Raw genomic sequence first — 19156 nt, forward strand, 5'->3', positions numbered from 1 at the left:
CAGGCAGAGCTCTTCATGTACAAACCCATAACAGAACTTAGCGCCCCACAAATGCTTACTTGTCAATTCGTGGAAGATGATCACTCAAACTGCGCTTAAAGCAACAACTTTGGGGGGGTCCTGATTTCAAAACACAGAAAAGGTAACTCTTCTGCAATAGGACAGTTCCAACTGTTACGAAACACAACGTGCATGGGGACTGACTTACAAATTTGGAATTACATGGACATGGGAAGCTGATGACAGATATTTCTCAGGGAAACTCGAGAAATACATTTGTACACGTATTTGTTCCATAATGAGGGATCTCAGCAGATAACGGTGTGAAGTGACTTCCATGTAGGCCTAACCCGATTAATCGATTCATTTGAAGTGTACATTGTACATTTGTTTGGCATGGTCATGCTTTCAGACAGTGTTTGGAATTTAAAGCTTTGTAATAGACATCGCCTGTCTTGATACTTTCTTTGATTTCATTCATCGGTATATTTAGAGATGTACATGTAGGCCTACTGAGTCGGGAGACCTGCTCAACTCAAGTGACTTGACCACACGTGGCAAGGATCAGCAGCCAGAGCTGCCAAGTGCAGTGCAGGGTAATGAAACAGCTGGGGACAAATCACTCTCTTCTGTCATTTGTCGGCAACTCAAATCGTGCGAAAGTAAACGACAGTGATTCACATGCAAAACTTACCTCATTTACCATACAATTACTTTCATAAAACTAAGGCAAAATTTAAGTTGAAAAACTATAAAGCATTAAGATGGCACTTTACTTTCGAGGGCCAAATAATAAAATGTCTTTTTAAATATAATGGCTTTTTAAATTTTGAGTTATGTCAGATATGGCTTTTTTTATTGGAATAGGCCCAAGAGATGTTACTGTGGTCAGGGTAATAGGGCAAAAAGCTTACATGTACTTCAGCATTCTTTCCACAATTATTCCAATGGTGCACTAGAGGCAGACAACAAGCTGGCAAGAGACAAGCTACTGATCTACTTGTGTGATGATGATGATGATGATGATGATCACAGTCATGAGCCTAGGGCCCAAGTTTGCCAATTTCAGTCAAAAATTCAAACAAAGCTAAAATTAAAATGTTTAGCTCAAGAAAGTGTAAAAATTGTACACCGATCCTTTAGTGCAAAAAAAAAAAAAAAATGCATCAACCACAATTTGAATTCTTTCTCGCTCTAAAAGTGGGCCTTTTAAGAACTTAGAATTTATGACTCAGGTCATAAGTTGATTCACGAACACGAGCCCAGGCCTTGTGCTTTCTTCCCACAGGGCTGTCTTAAGAATGAGACAGTGTTTTCCATGCCCATTAGAAGTTTTAATTGAATTTCAAAACATCCTAACCCTGGCCAAACAAACAGCTGATGAACTAACATCTGTTACGACAAACACATTAAAAGCCTGCACGTTCCAGTGCACATATTTTCCAAGATCTCTGGAAAGATTTGGATAAAACTGACAAGGTTTTCAGAGTTACTAAATAGAAGCGGGTGCAGCAAAAAGATGTGAGAATAAGCTGTCAAGGAAAGTTAATGACGAAGGCTACAGGAGAACTTGGAGAGTGGAATCTTACGGAAACCATCTTAATTTACCCTATCTGATCAGCTGGCATTAGTCTAATGGCTGGATGTCACTGTAAAGTGGGCTCGCACATTAGGGAATGACACGAGCGAAGAAGAGGGGGTGAGAGATTACATCCTTCAGCATGTCTCCTTTCTTTGGCATTTCATCGCAGAGACATCGCCGCAGAGCCGATCAAGAGCTAAGAGTAATTTGGTACTACCTGGACAGCTAAAGACAGGTTAATTGGAATCCTGAGATGCCAAGAGAGACTCGAATAATTACAGAATAAACGGGGGAAGCTTTTAGCCAATGACTCGGGGAATTGATCGCTTTCTGTCTGGTGCGCAGAACTCCATGTCATGACAGCACGATGGAGGGAAGCGCGATGCTCACTCAGAGGCACTCAGTGTGGACAGGAGCTGCAGGATAAATATTGCACAGTGACAGGTAAATGCTAGATTAAAGAAAAGATCTGTTGGCACCAAAAACAGGCCATAACTAGTTGCCATCTGTAATTTGGGGTCATCCATATCTGGCTTATCTTTAATTACAGGGCTATGGTCCACAGCACTGTTAAACCTCCATGCATCATCTCGCAGATGGAATCAATAAGGTAAAAATAATTGGCTACGGACACGCAATCACAATAACAGTGTCACCATATATCACACTATCAGCCACCCGGTTTGTTGGATATCAGGAAATGGGTGCTCGGGGCAGCTCAATGAAGAGCCTCAGACATCGTGCAGCCGTGCTCCAAATTGCATCACCCTCTTGCATAAAATTCCAATGCGTTCAAATAACGACATAGTCCGACATTGATCAATCTGCCATCTGCCAATGAATGCCGTGGCACGACCAGCACGCACATGTCAAAGCCGCAATGGAGAAGTCCGCCGTGATTCGTCCGTTTTCAAAGTGCAGTCTGATTGATGAGTCTACAATGTTAAACAGCTGTCTATGCGCTCCATGATGAATGGACGGACATATTGCTTAACTAATCAAGCAAGAGTCAAGGATTTACATCAACTTTGCCAATGCTGATCTGAAAAATCGTACTCCAGTTCATCTTGATCACATTAGCTATTGAGCTATAAATCTAATATGACATTCCTAAAATAAAAAGAACGTCTGCCCCATAAATGTAAAAGCAACTCCATTATTTGGATGATCCATGTTTTGGCTATTATATCCAAGAAAGCTGAGCACATTTAAATGGCCTTGTAAGGTACCGGTAATCTTGATTCATGTGTGGATTTGGATAAATTTAAAGATATTTCTCTTCCTGCTTTTTTTTTTTTTTTCCTTTTTCTTTTTTTTTTACATTTCAGTTAAGCTTTCAAATACATGCAGTTGTCCAGGACCTGTCTTACACAAAACTAATGAAGACATGCACAATACATGGATAATTAACTGTGAAATTAATCCATGTCTTAATCAAAATTCACTAAATATTTTTCATCACAGATCACAAACTTTCACTAACCTATTGATTGGAAGTGTTGGTGTTACGGAAATTTAGCACACCTTTCAAACTTATTGTTGTTCAAATTCTTGGTGGCCCAGTGACAATGTACCGTGCAGTGCTGATTGATAAACTGACTATACAGCTGACATTTAAAGGAAATGAAATCGTAAACATTTGGGCTCTTCGAATCATGAATCATGGCAAAAAGTGCAATTGCTCTCTTTACATGAAATATCCCTTATGAAAATGGATCTCAATGCTTAAAGAACAATCTGCAGTAAATTGTTTTCTTTTTATTTTGATCAAAAATACTGCACCAAAATAGAGCCTTTTAAATGACAGTTAAAGTCAGTTATCTCAGACGTATTGTTGTGGTTTACATAGTACATGGAATAATTTGATTTATATCCTCCTACCATTATAATTTTTAAAAGAGTTGGTGAAATTCATTAATTAATGTCTTTATGACAACTCAAGTTTAATGCCAATTTTATACAGACTCCTTATCATGTTTTACACAAAGTTTTGTCATACAGAACTCTACATGAAATTACAATCAAAGTCTTTCATACATATACTTATACACTGGTCTTGAACTCTTGCAGGGAGTACTTCAGATAAATTTGCTTCAAATATCTGTCATTATAATCAATCCATTTCCCGGTCTCAATCAAGAACCTAACCTAACCGAAAAAGACTTTCAGGCCAACAACCTAGTACAAAGGCACAGGAAGACTTCTATTAACTTAGTTACCAAGTATATCCCTATTTATCGCTATGTTAAAATGGTCCGGAAAAGTCACTGTTCGTCTCAGCTGGAGCTGGAAGACATAGGCACATACAGATGACTGTAGGGTTTTACTTGATTGAGACGATCCAAATCCATGTGGGGCAACACTTGTTTGACAAAATGATTCAAGGCTGTCATAATGCAGACAGGTTGCCTGCTGAAGAAAATAATGGTGGTGTGAACAGAGAGAGAATGTCTTGGAGAGTTAGGACGGTGGATTAATAGTTACGGTGCTCGGTGTGTTTACATACACTGCTGTGAAATACCAATAAGGCTTACTCGGAGGACATCAATATCCCTGACCGCAAGTAGCCAGCTTTCAAGCTTCACTTTATGAAATTGCCAGTTGTCTTTATGAAGGGCCAACGCCCGAAGAGTCAGGCATTATATTAGCCCCTGTCAATTTGGCCGAATTCAATCCGCCGTCGGCCCGAAACAATTCAGAGTAGCGCCCCGTGCTGTCGGCACTAAATTGCCAGGCTGTGATTATTTTACGGTCCGATGCCCTGGACTAACGCAAGCATGAAGGGCAATATCGGGAGATCATTGTGATTCTACTACAAAATAGCACAGATCAATACCTGTCTGCCATGATCCTTGCCCGTTTTATTAGAGTGTCATAAGAAAATCAACACTAACAATACTCTATGATACAGTCGTCTGGCTCGGGCTATCACATCTGCAATAAAACTTCCTCTAACGGGTCATGTCGGGATGGTGACTGCATGGTATTCATAACACTGGACTGTTATTACCAGCTTATCATCGCGGCTTGCGCCATAAAAGTCTCCCTTCAGATCACGCTGTTCAAACCATGCATGCATGCACCCACATGCGGAGAACGCTCAGTGGGGACACCTCCCATCCAAGCCACCTCCACCCCAAACACATCAAAATACACATTCCCACAACTCAATGAATGGTGCAATCAGGCGCAAGTCCATACATCACGCAGTCGATCAATCGATATGTCACTATGTGATCATATTCCCCCTTTATTGTATCTGAACATTTCCTCCTCCAACCAAGAAGAGCCTTAAACTGCATTCACTCCCATCCCTTCCGCACCAAAAGCTGACAGTAATCTGTCCAGTGCCTGTGAACATGGTGATGTAAGATCTCTAGAGTATCGAAATGGAGAATTAGATATGTTAACCCAGCTTATATCTGTAATGTCTTCTATATTCCTGCTTTCTACCCCAATTCCTCAACCTTTTCGCATACGAAACAATATTTCAGCACAAATTAATCACTTTTTGCATCTGATCTTTGGAGACAAAGATCCACTGGTTGGGTCTGTATATTTCATGACTACTCAAGAAGAACAATTTATTAGTCTACACAGATAAATGCACTTGGAATATGTTTAAATAAACACCTTGCAAACATGCTAAAATGTAGATGAATTACAGTAATAATACTTTGATTGAGGGCATTTCGAGTTACACAAGAAGAGTTGTTTTTACTGGACCTTACAGTCTCAGTGCAGGTACAACAGTGTCACATGACACAGAGACACTAGTACTCAACTTTATTCTGTGCTTCATGCAAGCGAAATCTGCTAAGTTTGCCAGTTTCAAGATCGTTGGGAAATCGTAAGTAATCAACTCTGATCCAGTTTTAGAATACTGAAAACAAAAATGTCATTTGTCATGGCCTGTTAATAAGTTTTCTGCGGTGCTTAAAAGCACTCCCACACTAAATAATTTCCAACCCAAATATGCTTTCTCTCGGAATGATCAAAGTTCCAATCTCAGATGACATTTAGAGGCACATCATAATTCTCTTGTTTCACGGACCGACAGTACAAACAATCAAGATTGAAGAACAGCAGTTGACTGCAGTCAACCAATGCAACCAGAGCCTCTCCCAACAGAAAGCACCGGACCTTTCAGAGGCCATCAGGTTGGGTAGACGTTAGATCGTCTGCTTCGGGGGCAAAAAAAATTGGTCTGTGAAAAATGGCAATACTTTTGAACTGTCGCTCAGCATGTTTGATCTCTATCTCCTATGAAGTGATGGACATGTAAGTGCCTACATAGTAGCCTGTTACACTCTATGAACACCAGATATAAATTGCCAATACTGGATTATCAAACACATTTAAGAAACACATTTCATTGGCATGCCTGGCGGCTGCAGGCGTTATATTCTAGATGGGAGGCTTTGAAGTTTAATACGTCCGGTTGCTCCATAAAGAGATGCCATTTGATGGTTAAGTTCGCCCTAGGCTACTGTTTTCTACTTGGTAATAGGATGGAAACTGCTGTCAGTGCTCTGCTCAAATGGCACATCATCCTATCATTGTAAGGATTTGCAATACCAATGAAACAGCTATAAAATGGCTAATTTTCTACGACTATATAAATACTCCTCAGAGAATCCTTATTTTATTGTGCCAAAAACACATTGTCAAGTCCTCATGAAAATTTCTAAATCAAATACACCATTTAGGTGTACATGTATATTGTTTTTAAATGTGTTTGGCTTCAAACTGCAAATGAATGTTATTTCTAAGCAAGCAACAGTGATGTCGTTCAAAACCAATAATAGAGAATATAACTTTCTCTCCCTTGTCAAAATATTTTTGAGCGGCCAGATTTCACGAATCCATTATATTATAACAAAACAAAACTTCCAACAAAACAAACCATCCACTGTCTTTTAGACAAAAGTAAGCCAACATAGTGGCAAAATCCAGATAAATAATGACAATTCAGTCTTAAAGAAGTCAAAACTAAAGAAAAATCCAAAAATATAGCAGGTTAAAAAAAAACAGAAAGAAAGAGGTTGTAAACCTACATTAAGAGGTGCATGGAATTGACTAAAACAAGGCAAGGAAATCTACCAGAAGAAATTAATTGAATCAAATTGTCTCTCAGACTCGAGTCAGTTCAGGATGTCACCCTTTACACAAATTAAAGAAACGTCAATTGTTTTTTTTTTTTTTCCCCTTAATTTTTTTTTTCCTCATCTGGCAGTCTTCCAAGGCATTTAATTTCGGTGAAGGCACAGAGCAATTGGACTAATTTAATGCTGGGTGCATTTTGTAATAAGCCAGACGGTTTGATCAGGAAATTGAACTGCCCTTCTCCCCTCACCGCACGGGTCAGCTGATCTTGGGTGCACCAGACGTAGCGCCCCCAAGGCTGGAGAAGCCAGCGGCGAAAAACAGACAGCCCTTGCTAGCAGAGTGTTCATGAAAAGGAAAAAAAATGTCCAACAGAACTCAGCACCCAGAGACTCACAATATTTGTGTTGACCGGGGACTTAACTCACTGAGGTGGCTTTTGACAGCTCCCAACAGTAATGGAGTCCACAGATTTACTGCGGTGGACATAGAACCAGTGCAAGAAGCCCAGTGCCAACATGACCCACGACCAAAACGTACAGCGACGGAAAATGAAGATGGGTAAAATGTAGAGGTAGTTTTACTGTCAATTTGTCCTCACCTTGGCTTTTTGCTGGGCCAAAGATCTTTGGGTAAGACAAGGTAAATATTAGCACATCAGCGGGGATTACTGCTAACACTCCATTATCTCTAAAAGACACTGGTGCTTTGTATACAAACCACTCAAACAGGCTTTGTCACAATCTATTGATCTTTACATCCTTTGAAACTTAACTCTTCACTCTTAACTGCATCACAGGCTTCTGATGTCCACTCCATATACAAACTGCCCTACCAATTAAACGATTCTTCAATCCAGGCTACATAAAACACTCCTGGTCAAAAAACATTTTACACTGCTAATATAATAACACATACCTGAATCAAAATCCATGAGCCTTAATATATGAATGATTTTTTCATGTTTTACCATACACATATTTTTCTGAATCAAAGTTTGAAAGACAATTTTTCCAAGGACCTAAATTACCTAAATGTGCTGAGCAGATAAAAGAAAAATGTATCTCTGACTGTACAGATGACTGTTAATCATAGAGACTAAAACCAGATCGAGCAGCAATGACAGTGCTATTGTTGGCAAATGATCACAAAAACTGGTGAATTCTGGCTGCTTATAAATTTACCTCAGGGTTTTATGCTAATTGTTCATATCACCAATACCAATTGTCAGTTATCATCATTACTCTAAGAAAAAAACTTCATGCTGCAAAATGGCATTGATTTATTTATTTATTTGATTGCTGTTTTACACCGTACTCAAGAATATTTCACTTATGTGACGGCTGCCAGCATTATGGTGGGAGGAAAGCGGGCAAAGCCCAGTGGAAACCCACGAACATCCGCAGGTTGCTTGCAGACCTTCTCACATACGGCTGGAGAGGAAGCGACAAAATGGCGTTGTATGGCAGTGTTATGAACTGTATTGAAAAGAATTCATGAATTAAAGGAGAAGAAAAGATGAAAATGATGCCAAAATTAGATGAAAAAGAGTCAAAACTTATTTGCAAATATGATCTTTAATATTTTCTTTGGACTTTTTTTTCAAGAGATAAGGGTATTTGAAAATATTTTGTATCGTGGGTATTTGGTACCAACTTTTCGCATTTATCGTTGTTGCATAATAATGTTTTGAAATAAGGATGTGAAGCTTGTCTAATAAATTTATTTGAATGTAAATTTGTTTGTTTATATCGCAACAGATGCATTTAACCTAAATTAAGATAATATTTATGAACATATTAAAAATATAAACATAATCCAAATTGAGGTTTAATGCATTTGTTAGCTGAAAAGAACAAATTCTAGTGCAAAAATTTTTATCAGACCTGTGTCACCACCGTCATTTATGACATATTAAACAAAGTCTATACATAACGAAGGGTGGTCCCAAATACCCACCGTAAAAAATTATTTTCAAGTGTCTTTTTCCCCTTAAGGAAAAATCAGAAAAAATATTGAAGACCACATTTAGGAATAACTTTTCGCACTCCTTCAACTGAACTTTCAACTGTCATTTTTATGTTTTCTCCACCTTTAAAATAAAAACAAAGCCAGTGACATTCAGCCCTCACAGCCACGTGTACCTAAGGGCCGAATATATCTAAAAACAAGTTCATCAAGCTCTGCATATCACAGTGGGTGTAAATTATCAGATACCACAATATGAACTGATGTAACAAGTTGTGCCAGAATTAAATGTATTCAGTCAATATCAGTTTGCGTAAGCAACTCAAATGAAAAGAGTCCCAGTGTGAACATTATCTGGCAATCTTGTGTTCGTCTGAGGCCTTAGGGCAGTGTTTCACCTACCCCAAGTCTGTTCTGTCCCACCAAGACATACCTACTCTCAAAACAGACTCTGGTGTGAATGGAGGCCATGATGCTCAAATATGTATAAAAAAGTGGCTGCCTCGAATTTTCAAGTTGGAGTTACAACCTGTGTTTATCAGCGTTAAACATGTCTGCCAATTTCACACCAGACATTTTGTCACCTAGAGATGGCAGAGGCGTAAGTTCTCAATGGAGACTGCATGCCACCCACGCCCACTAGTTAATGCAAAATCTCTGTAGCCCTCTTCCAACCAATGAGCATAGCCCCTTGGCTGTCTGCGACAAGTCTCTTGGAAGTAATTCCCCTCCTAAACTATACATGCAACAAAACGTGCACCTAAATGACAGAACAAGCGAGACAGATTCTGACAGCAAGTTTGCACAAAACTTTTCTCATTAATTAATAATCATAAATAGCGTGGTGCAACTCTTAAAAATGAATTGATTTGGAATATAATAACAGCCAGCAATAACCAACCTTAAACTTGGGCATGGGCTGGACTTGCACTCAGACCATTACTACATAACTATTTAATTATACAGCCACATTCTCTACAAAAATTCATGCGCATAAAGAAACATATTTCAAAAAAAAAATATTTAAGATGCTCAAAATGGGTGAGATTTATGGATGGAAGAAAGTGGAGTGAATGCCCCAGGTAAACCATCCAGTCAACCATCCAGTCACTGACAGACTTTCTCACATACTTGTCAAGTACAAACTTCCCCACGACATTGATGGAAGACAATTAGGTGATCTGTAACTAGTATGATTTAAGGCCACCATTATTGGCTGGTCCGAAGGTCCCAAGAACAGTAAGAGCTACAACATCAACCAATTTCCAGCGCAAGACCAGCAGATGCTGGCAGTTCCAATCGATATTTTTGATCATCTCTATCTTGTTTTTAATTATTTATTTTTTCTCTTTGCTTCTAGTACATGGGTATTACGTCTTTCAATTACTCTCTTCAATCATGCTGCCTGGTAATCCCCTTAATACATGCTGGAATTAAGCCAGGTTTATGATTACAGGGGCCATTTTCACAAAAACTTCTTATGTCATATTTTTTGTGACTTTTTTCGTAAAAGACGTCTAGGTTATACTGCCATAAGGGGGCATTCATTTATGACAAAAAGTTACAAAAAATTGATTTATAAAGTTTTGTGAAAGAGGACCAAGGACTGGAAGAACTGGCAGAGGCCAGAGGAATCATTTTTCATAATATATAGATATATAATTCAAATTTAACATATGAAACTGTATACAAGACTGATCTTGACCTGTTTGTCAAACTTTGTATTGTATTGACAACACCAGGATTATCCTATTTGATCTGTCAACTGTGTTAATCATAAAGGGTTAAATTCAAGTCAGTGCTGGCCGCTTCTGGTTTCATGATGTTAAGCGACCACTGACCATATACTGTATATAATCATGACTTTATACAGCTGACCCTCAGGGTCCCTGAGGAGAACAAAAGTTTGAAACTGCAGCTGGAATACAACGATGTAGAAATCTGAGAAGGTTTCCTTTGTTTTTTCTTATATCAACTCTCCGCATCAGAACAATCAACTTTCTCTTCTATGATACCTTAACCGGCTGTGATCATAAAAAATACTGCATGAATTTAATAAATTCAACTTGGTGTAAACGATAGTATCAAACAATATCTTGTGTACAGCAAATTAATAGACTGAGTGAGTGCTTGGAGTTTAATGTCGTACTCAACAATTTTTCAGTCATATGACGACGAAGGAATCATTAGTGTGTATGTACGTGTAATGTGCCTCCTTGTTGCAGGACGAATTTCCACCGCTTTTTTACCTTGTGCTGCGTCACTGAGAGAACTTACTCAAGTACATGTTAGCCGCCCTGCCCAAGCCATTACACTGATACGGGTCAACCAGTCGTTGCACTTTCCTCTTCACGCTGAACGCCAAGTGAGGAAGTTACAACTTCCTCTTTTAAAGTCTTAGGTGTGACTCGACCCAGGATTGATCCTGGATCTACTGCTCCCGAAGCGGACCAAATTAATAGAAGTGAAACATTTTGCAATTCTGCTCATTCAATGTATTATTCATTCACTAAGTCACAAAGTATTTATACACAAAAGAAACACCTTCAAGCTAAATGCACCTGAAATCATAAAAAAAAAGTATCTTCTAATCTAATTTTAATATGTTTTCTGCATGCTTTACTAATTTATTGCATCTATGTTTTATGCCGTACTGAAGAAAATTTCACTTATACAACGACAGCCGCCGTTATGGGGAGAGGAAACCAAGGGGAGAGGAAACCGAGGGGAGGGGAAACCGGGCAGAGCTCGAGGGAAACACATGCGCATCCAGAGGTTGCTTGGCCGGAGAGGAGGCAAGCATGAGCTGGACTTGAACTCACAGCAACCACACTGGTCCAATGCCCCATGCTGGCATGCTAACCACCTCTGCCAAGGAGGCCCCATTTTCTAAATGATTTATTTATTTATTTCATTGGTGTTTTACGCCGTCTTATCTGCTTGAGGATGCAAAAATGTATGTCCACAAGTGACCTTATGGATAAAAGGCAAGAGTGTGCAAACACATGCCGTATGCTCAAGGTAGGAAATTAGTTATCAGTTTCTGTTATATCCAATTAGCATGCCACAAGCCTGTCTACATAAGGTAAAAATGCATTCTGTTGGTCCACTGGTTGAAGACTGATTTTTTTCTTGATTTCATTGATGATGGCTAAAATATATCCTCTTAAAGTCCTTGGAACAGAGCCAAATGACAGTGGAAATGGACAATAACACTAAATCGGTCACAGGAAAATCTCTGCCACATCTTCATTATTCAGTTCACCAGTACTGAACACTAACCAGCCAACCATATCAACAAATCAAAATGCACATCATCAACACATGAATTATACATGTTTGTACATAGACTATAAGGCTCCCCACGGTTCTGCAATTAGCAAAATGAAGATCCCCCTCTTTCATCAACTTCAATAATTCATAGACCAGTTAAGAGTACTTAATCCCCATCAGATGTCAGTTTTAATCTTCTCAGGTAATAAATCTGATTGACATGCTACCAACAGATGCCCTGAAGCCAATTTAACATTACAGTAATTCTTCAACCCTTTTCGCATGTTTGCAACGTGTATACTGAACCATATTCTGGGAGGTTTATTTTGCGTGAACTGATAAAATTAAACTTTGTGTGAAGCCCTGAAATTGGCCAACCTAACTAATTTAGTTTTGTCTCCAAAAACAAATGAAAAAGGTGCATATATTGCACTGAAAGCTGCTCTTTCATATGCGAAAAGGTTGAGAAATTAGGGTAGGCGCATGAAATGTAAACAGAATTATATCAACTTAATTTGACAAACTTTGGATTTTTTTTCCATCAATGAAACCTACATTTACTTTGAATAAAGGTCATCAGTCTGTATCAAAGAAAATAGTGCCTGACAAGTAAACAGAGTTATACCACAATCTGGATTCCTTTTCCATTAACAAAACCTATATTAACATTGAATAAAAGTCATCCATCTGTCTCAAAGGAAATTGTTTCTGATGTTTATGTGTAATTTAAAACACAGTCAAATACCAACTTACCTTTGACAGACCAGAATTCCTTTTCCATATGATGTGAAACTCGTTTACTTCAAATGAAGGTCATCCATTCTGTATTAAACAGAAAACAGTCCATAGCTAACTTTCTCATAGCAAACAGAATATGAAATACAGCACTACCATATGCATGATTATATTGCCAAAAAGAATCATTAAACACTCTAATGGATTTTTCAGAAGTAGAGATAAGTCCTTGGCCAATGACGCTGCAAGCTCAAACCCAGCTCCCGAAGATTTTTCTGTGGATTTATATCGCATGGTTTGCTAGGTATCCGCAAGATATCTTTGCCCTCTACCTGAATTGAACTCACCATAATTCTGAGTGGTATTGTCTAGGCAAGAGTATACTGCATAAACAATATAAAAGACATACAAGACATAATTATTTTACTATCATATACCCTGTTAAGAATCAGAGACACTTCATGTGACCTATAACATCAAAGAATTATTCTTTGCCTGAAAGAATAAGATGGCTGCCTAAGTTGCCATGCTGATTTTTCAACAGATAAATATAACAGCAAGAACATCAAATGACTTCTAAAAGCAGATATTGCTGTATAATTATTAAAGCGAATACATCTGTAAATCTGATTATTGACTGAAATATTGTAGCTTACAACTGCCTTTTAGTTCACAGAACCTACAAAACCAGTAACTCAGGCCAAAAATATTTTCATTCAATGATCGGAATCAATATATGAGAGAATAGAACTGCGTGATCAATCTTGAAATCTATTCAGGTAAGTCAAATCCATGTGTTGCTATGGGTACTATAATAATAATAATAATAACTTTATTTACTGAAGGTAACTTGGTCAATTTGTACAAAACTGTTCTTCCCCAAGGCCTTCACAAAACAAAAAACAAAACAATACGTAGAAACATTCATACTGTGACAAACGACAAATATGACTGCCATCCAGCAACAGTTCTAATCAGCAGGTGAGACAGGGTGTAGTGCGATACGGCATAAAAACTGCTGCCCTTTAGATGTGACATAAAAAGATTTCATCACCAGCAATGATACTTATTTATCTGACTGGTGTTTTTACACTGTACTCAAGAATATTTCACTTATATGACCAGCATTTTGATGCGACGAAACCAGAGACTGGAGGAAACCCACGACCATCTGCAGTTTGGTGACAGACCTTCCAATGTACAGCCAGCAATAATAGCATATGAGCCCAAATATGTAACATAACACTTTGCTGTTATTAGGCCAATGGGTCAAATGAAACAAAGGTACAATTTCTGGTTGACAATGGATGTGATAAACACATGTGACAAGCCTGAAAAGGGCAAAGCTGGCATAAACCGCTGAATCCATCGTGTCACCTTTAACACCCTGTAATTTATGCTGGGAGTGTGTTGCCTCTCAGCCAATGAGAGTTGTTAAAACTGCTGACTTGTTTGTGTAAAATCGGAACCTACGTCCAACATTCCAACCTATTTCCCGATCGTCAAGCGGAAAATGAACTGTACTGTTCGCTACCTTATGGGAAGAAGAGCTCTTTCGGAAGTGTACTAACTGCACTTCGGCGGTTTCCGACAGCAATTCTCCTTCTAACACAGAAGATTTCAGTACTAGTTCTTGGGCAAAATGGAGTCGCCCACAGTGAATGTTGGTGCTGACTTTATTCATAACTTATTACCTAATAAGAGGTACATATTAGAATTTTTCTTACGGCATGCACATGCGAGGAAATACAGACTCTTTTCAATGGTATTTGATTGATATTTGAATTTTCTTCTCCTTTAAAGGAAAACAATGGCTGCATTTGTGAATAATGTTAAAAGCAATTAAATTCTGATGTGAATGAAGAGTAATTCAGATAGGTTGCAAACTTTTTACCCCACTGCCATTGTAAAGGCATTGAATGAAATGAAGGTCAAAATTGCATTTAATTCTATGGATTTTCAGTAAAGAACAGACAGGCAATGCAAGAAACGTCTTAATTTCAATGTATGTATGTATGTATGCATGCTTGGGGGTTTAACGTCATAATAACCAGTTTTCAATGATATGACAAAGGGGCATCATTATAGGTGTGTGTCCATATATACTGTGTTTTCTTGTGGTACTTCTTGTAGTCCTGTCACTGAAGTATCATGCCTCAGACACCAGATATGGCATCCCACCCAGTCTCATTACACTGACACCTGGCCAACCAGTCCTGTTACTTGCTCTAACCTCTCAGTGCTGAGCTTCAAGCAAGGCAGCAACAAGTGCCACTTTTAAAGTCGTTTACATGATTCGGGTTCGATCCCGGGTCTCCTGGTTTCGAAACACACATCTTAATTTAACAACACTTTCAGGGTTTTCTGTTGGTCATTGGATAAGAATAGCCCAACAAGTCAAGGCCAATAGAATACTGGAACAGTCATAAACCCAGAACAATACAAGCTTCAGTTCCATACCTGTTTTCCAAATGTCATCCTTTGGAACCACCATCAGAGAGAGTCAACAATCAATCGTGTACTTGTGTCGTAGAGATGACAAAGATTCTGTCCAACACTTGTGACATATGGCTACACGGCAAGTTTGAAGAATATCTCTAATGTCAGGGCTAACATTTTGTTAAATGTCAAGCCAATTATGAACTGCTTGGTTTCATACATTTCCAAGCAAAATCCAACAGAAGAGCTAATTCCATGGTGGTGTGATAGCAGAGTGATCAAATTTTTCCGTGATATGTACCACAAATATTTTATCAATATCCAGGGTGTATACAACAGAGACAATTTTCATGTCCACTGTGTCTGTAATTCTTTTCACACAAAGCTATAATAATCTGAGTATAAAGGTAGGAATCTCTGCATGTCAATCCTTCATTTTTTTTCTCAACAATCTTTTATAGGATCTGCTTCAAACTTGCCAGGTAAGACAAACACCCAAGGAAGTGTAATATACATGTAGAGTATCTGAAATAACTATGTATTGGGTATGCAAATTTGGTAATGACAACGTCATAAACACACACAGTTCTAGTAATGACATTGTCATAAACAGACACAGTTCTAGTAATGACAATGTGATAAACAGACACAGTTCTAGTAATGACATTGTCATAAACAGACACAGTTCTAGTAATGACATTGTCATAAACAGACACAGTTCTAGTAATGACATTGTCATAAACAGACACAGTTCTAGTAATGACAATGTGACAAACAGACAAAGTTCTAGTAATGACAATGTCATAAACAGACACAGTTCTAGTAATGACAATGTCATAAACAGACACAATTCTGGTAATGACATTGTCATAAACAGACACAGTTCTAGTAATGACAATGTGATAAACAGACAAAGTTCTAGTAATGACAATGTGATAAACAGACACAGTTCTAGTAATGACAATGTGATAAACAGACACAATTCTGGTAATGACAATGTGATAAACAGACACAGTTCTAGTAATGACATTGTCATAAATAGACACAGTTCTAGTAATGACATTGTCATAAACAGACACAGTTCTAGTAATGACAATGTGATAAACAGACACAGTTCTAGAAATGACAATGTCATAAACAGACACAGTTCTAGTAATTACAATGTATGACAAGACGAATGAACAGATGCTTGCAAGCAGATTTACGTTGACCTTAACAATTTGTTAGTCAAATGATAACAAGGAATTATCAGGTGTGTGTATGTATACCGTGTCTTCGTGTGTCCATGTCGCCAAAGTGCTGCTGCCACTGAGGTAACCATGCTCAGGACACCCAGCCAAATTTTACACCATGCTAACAAGTACCATTTTTAAAGTCTTTGGTATGATCTGATCCAGTTTTGATCCCAGATCTCTCGACATCGAGGCGGCCGCACTTCCAAAGACAAAATGAAAACACACATATGCTAAAAAATACATCTATAACCATGATTTTGAGAGCACTTTGTTTCTAGATTGCCAATGGATCTATCAATACAAGAATAACCAAGGTCTGCATTAAATTTGCTGCTTGTACCAGATGATCTTTAGGTTTACAAATGGCAACAGAAAAAATAAGAGACTTAATGTCATTGCAAAATGTACTAACCAACAGTATTAAACGGAAGCATTTACAGAGCTAGCAGGACTTTCGTTGCTAGCTGTCATCTGACAGCTCATCCAATACCTTGGGCAGGTATACAGTTATAGGATGACAAGGTTGTACGAGATGAAATCTTATCTTTACGACACAGATCCGACCGTAACTAATGATAAATGCTGACTGATGAGCAGAGAATCTTCCCATGTGACTAAGCCGGCGGCATTAGTTAAGTGGCTCGCAGCCCACAGCACGCAACAGTCGGCGACCTGCCTTTGAAACCGTGGCAGCGACGTATCAATAAATGTGGAGATTATGAGTCAGCCTGTGGCGATTATTACCTGCTGATCACAGGGATTGCTGCCACTTTGATCTGCTTACTTTCTACACGGACTACCCAGACAATGTCCCTTCAGATCTGTATTGCACTTGGCCTTATAAGCTCATCGCAACTGAGCCTGAGAGGAATTTTCTGCATTTGGCGATCGCATTTATCAACCCTCTTACAGCAGTAATAGATGTAGTGATCAGAATACCGTCAGCTATTGGCAAATTAGATGTCAAATATTACATAATAAGCTTTGTTCTTTTCAACCTTACTTCAAAAACTTGTTGTCAAAGTGAAATAAATAACCATAATTCAATGAGTAAATACCAGAAAATTACATCCAAATTTCAAAACAATGTCAAGCATTATTAATTCATTGAGCAGAACTGTGCTGAAAGTAAATTTTCCTACCTGTCTGGACAGTGACAAATGTCCAAGCAATTGATCACGCATGATCATAATACGTGTACATGTACTTTATTTATTCATTTATATGATCTGCTAAATGCCATGCTAAATTCTTCCCTTTGGCAAGCAGGAACCGAAGCACCTTGCATGAAAAGCAGACCATTGCTATTTTTTTTATTTATTTATTTGATTGATGTTTTACGCCGTACTCAAGAATATTTCACTTATACGACGGCGGCAAGCATTATGGTGGGAGAAAAAAAACGCAGAGCCCGGGGGAAACCCATGACCATCCGCAGGTTGCTGTCAGACCTTCCCACTTACAGCCGGAGAGCAAGTCAGCATGAGCTGGACTTGAACTCACAGCAACCGCATTGGAGAGAGACTCCTGGGTCATTACGCTGTGCTAGTGCGCTAACCAACTGAGCCAAAGAGACCCCTAGACCATTACTAAGTTGTTTGCCAACTTTCCCTATGCGTAACATACATGTACATTATACTGGTGTAACGTGCATGGGTTTCAATGTCCTCACAAGCATTTTCAACTGCCATCACCCATCACAAAGAGCTGAGGAATCTACAAAGTGCATGTGATTTACCCCAAATATGTAATTTATCATGGCTGATGCATGATACATCCCATTGGAAAAACACAAGGTTCGGCACCAAAGGTAGACTATTTTGGGACATTTATTTGCCTCTAAATTGGGGCAAAACTTATGTACTCTAATTCTTCTCAATTTTGGGACGCCTGGTCAGCTCTTTAGCCAGTATTTTACATCGTCAGTCGATCCAATGCACAACATCTTCATACCTTCTCTTTTCCAAAAAGCTGGAAGAGAAATGTAATTCTACTAATACTAGAAAGTGTACTAATATTTCACCTACAAATTAGAAGAATTAGGGGCATACGTGTGATTTAAATTCATCATAATATAGCTTCTTCAGAACCTTACAACGCAAGAGACAAATGCAAGGAGCTGACATTTTGGAGACAATAGATACTTTATTAGAATCTTCATGTGCTTGGCCCATTTTTTCTTACCTACTTTCATGTATATTAGTTTTTCCTGATAATATTACTATAAAAAAAAGGTACATGAGGGTGGATGCTGGTCAGATCTGATCACCCTATGTCCATGCAGTCCTGCACCAGCTAGTACATTACACCATCAGCTCCAAGGGAATGCCCATGTTCATCAGTACAGTAATCAATGGACAACCCGAATCCCTTAACTGGCAATTTCATACATGAGCAAGCAAAGCACAGCAATAAACAAATATCCTAGACAAAATCTGTCACTGGAGTGAATTCCAACGCAATTAGTTTCAAAGCGTCTCTATTGCAGACAAGTGTAATCAGAGCAAATACCGTTATATGGTAATTTGGACGAGTATTTCAGGCAGTGGCTTGCTCAGAACGCTTCATATGGACATTTTTTTTTTTTACGCCATTATGAACAGAAATGCTGCTAGACATGACTAAACTGCAAATTATTGGGTTCCGGTTACAAATTTTCATTGGATAATAAGGCAATCTGTGAAGCTCTTGACAAGGGTATTGTATATATGACATTCTATAAATGCGTACTTATATTGCTCTGCTTTGATCTCATACAGGACGAAATTCCAATGTTATAAATGTCTATTATACAACTTACACTAAAATTATTATACTG

At 38.5% G+C, this 19156-nt stretch overlaps 1 protein-coding gene across 3 annotated transcripts in view; it reads right to left on the minus strand.

The window, feature by feature from the left end:
- The window catches only part of LOC135473958 (semaphorin-1A-like), a 233143-nt gene that overhangs the window by 152548 nt on the left and 61439 nt on the right, over positions 1-19156 (minus strand). For all 3 annotated transcript variants that reach the window (XM_064753926.1, XM_064753925.1, XM_064753924.1), the window contains exon 3: positions 12683-12751. The gene's annotated coding sequence lies outside the window, so the exon portion shown is untranslated. The remainder of the gene's footprint in view (positions 1-12682; positions 12752-19156) is intronic.

Source organism: Liolophura sinensis, chromosome 8 (assembly GCF_032854445.1).
Source record: "Liolophura sinensis isolate JHLJ2023 chromosome 8, CUHK_Ljap_v2, whole genome shotgun sequence".
NCBI classification, from domain to species: Eukaryota; Metazoa; Mollusca; class Polyplacophora; order Chitonida; family Chitonidae; genus Liolophura; species Liolophura sinensis.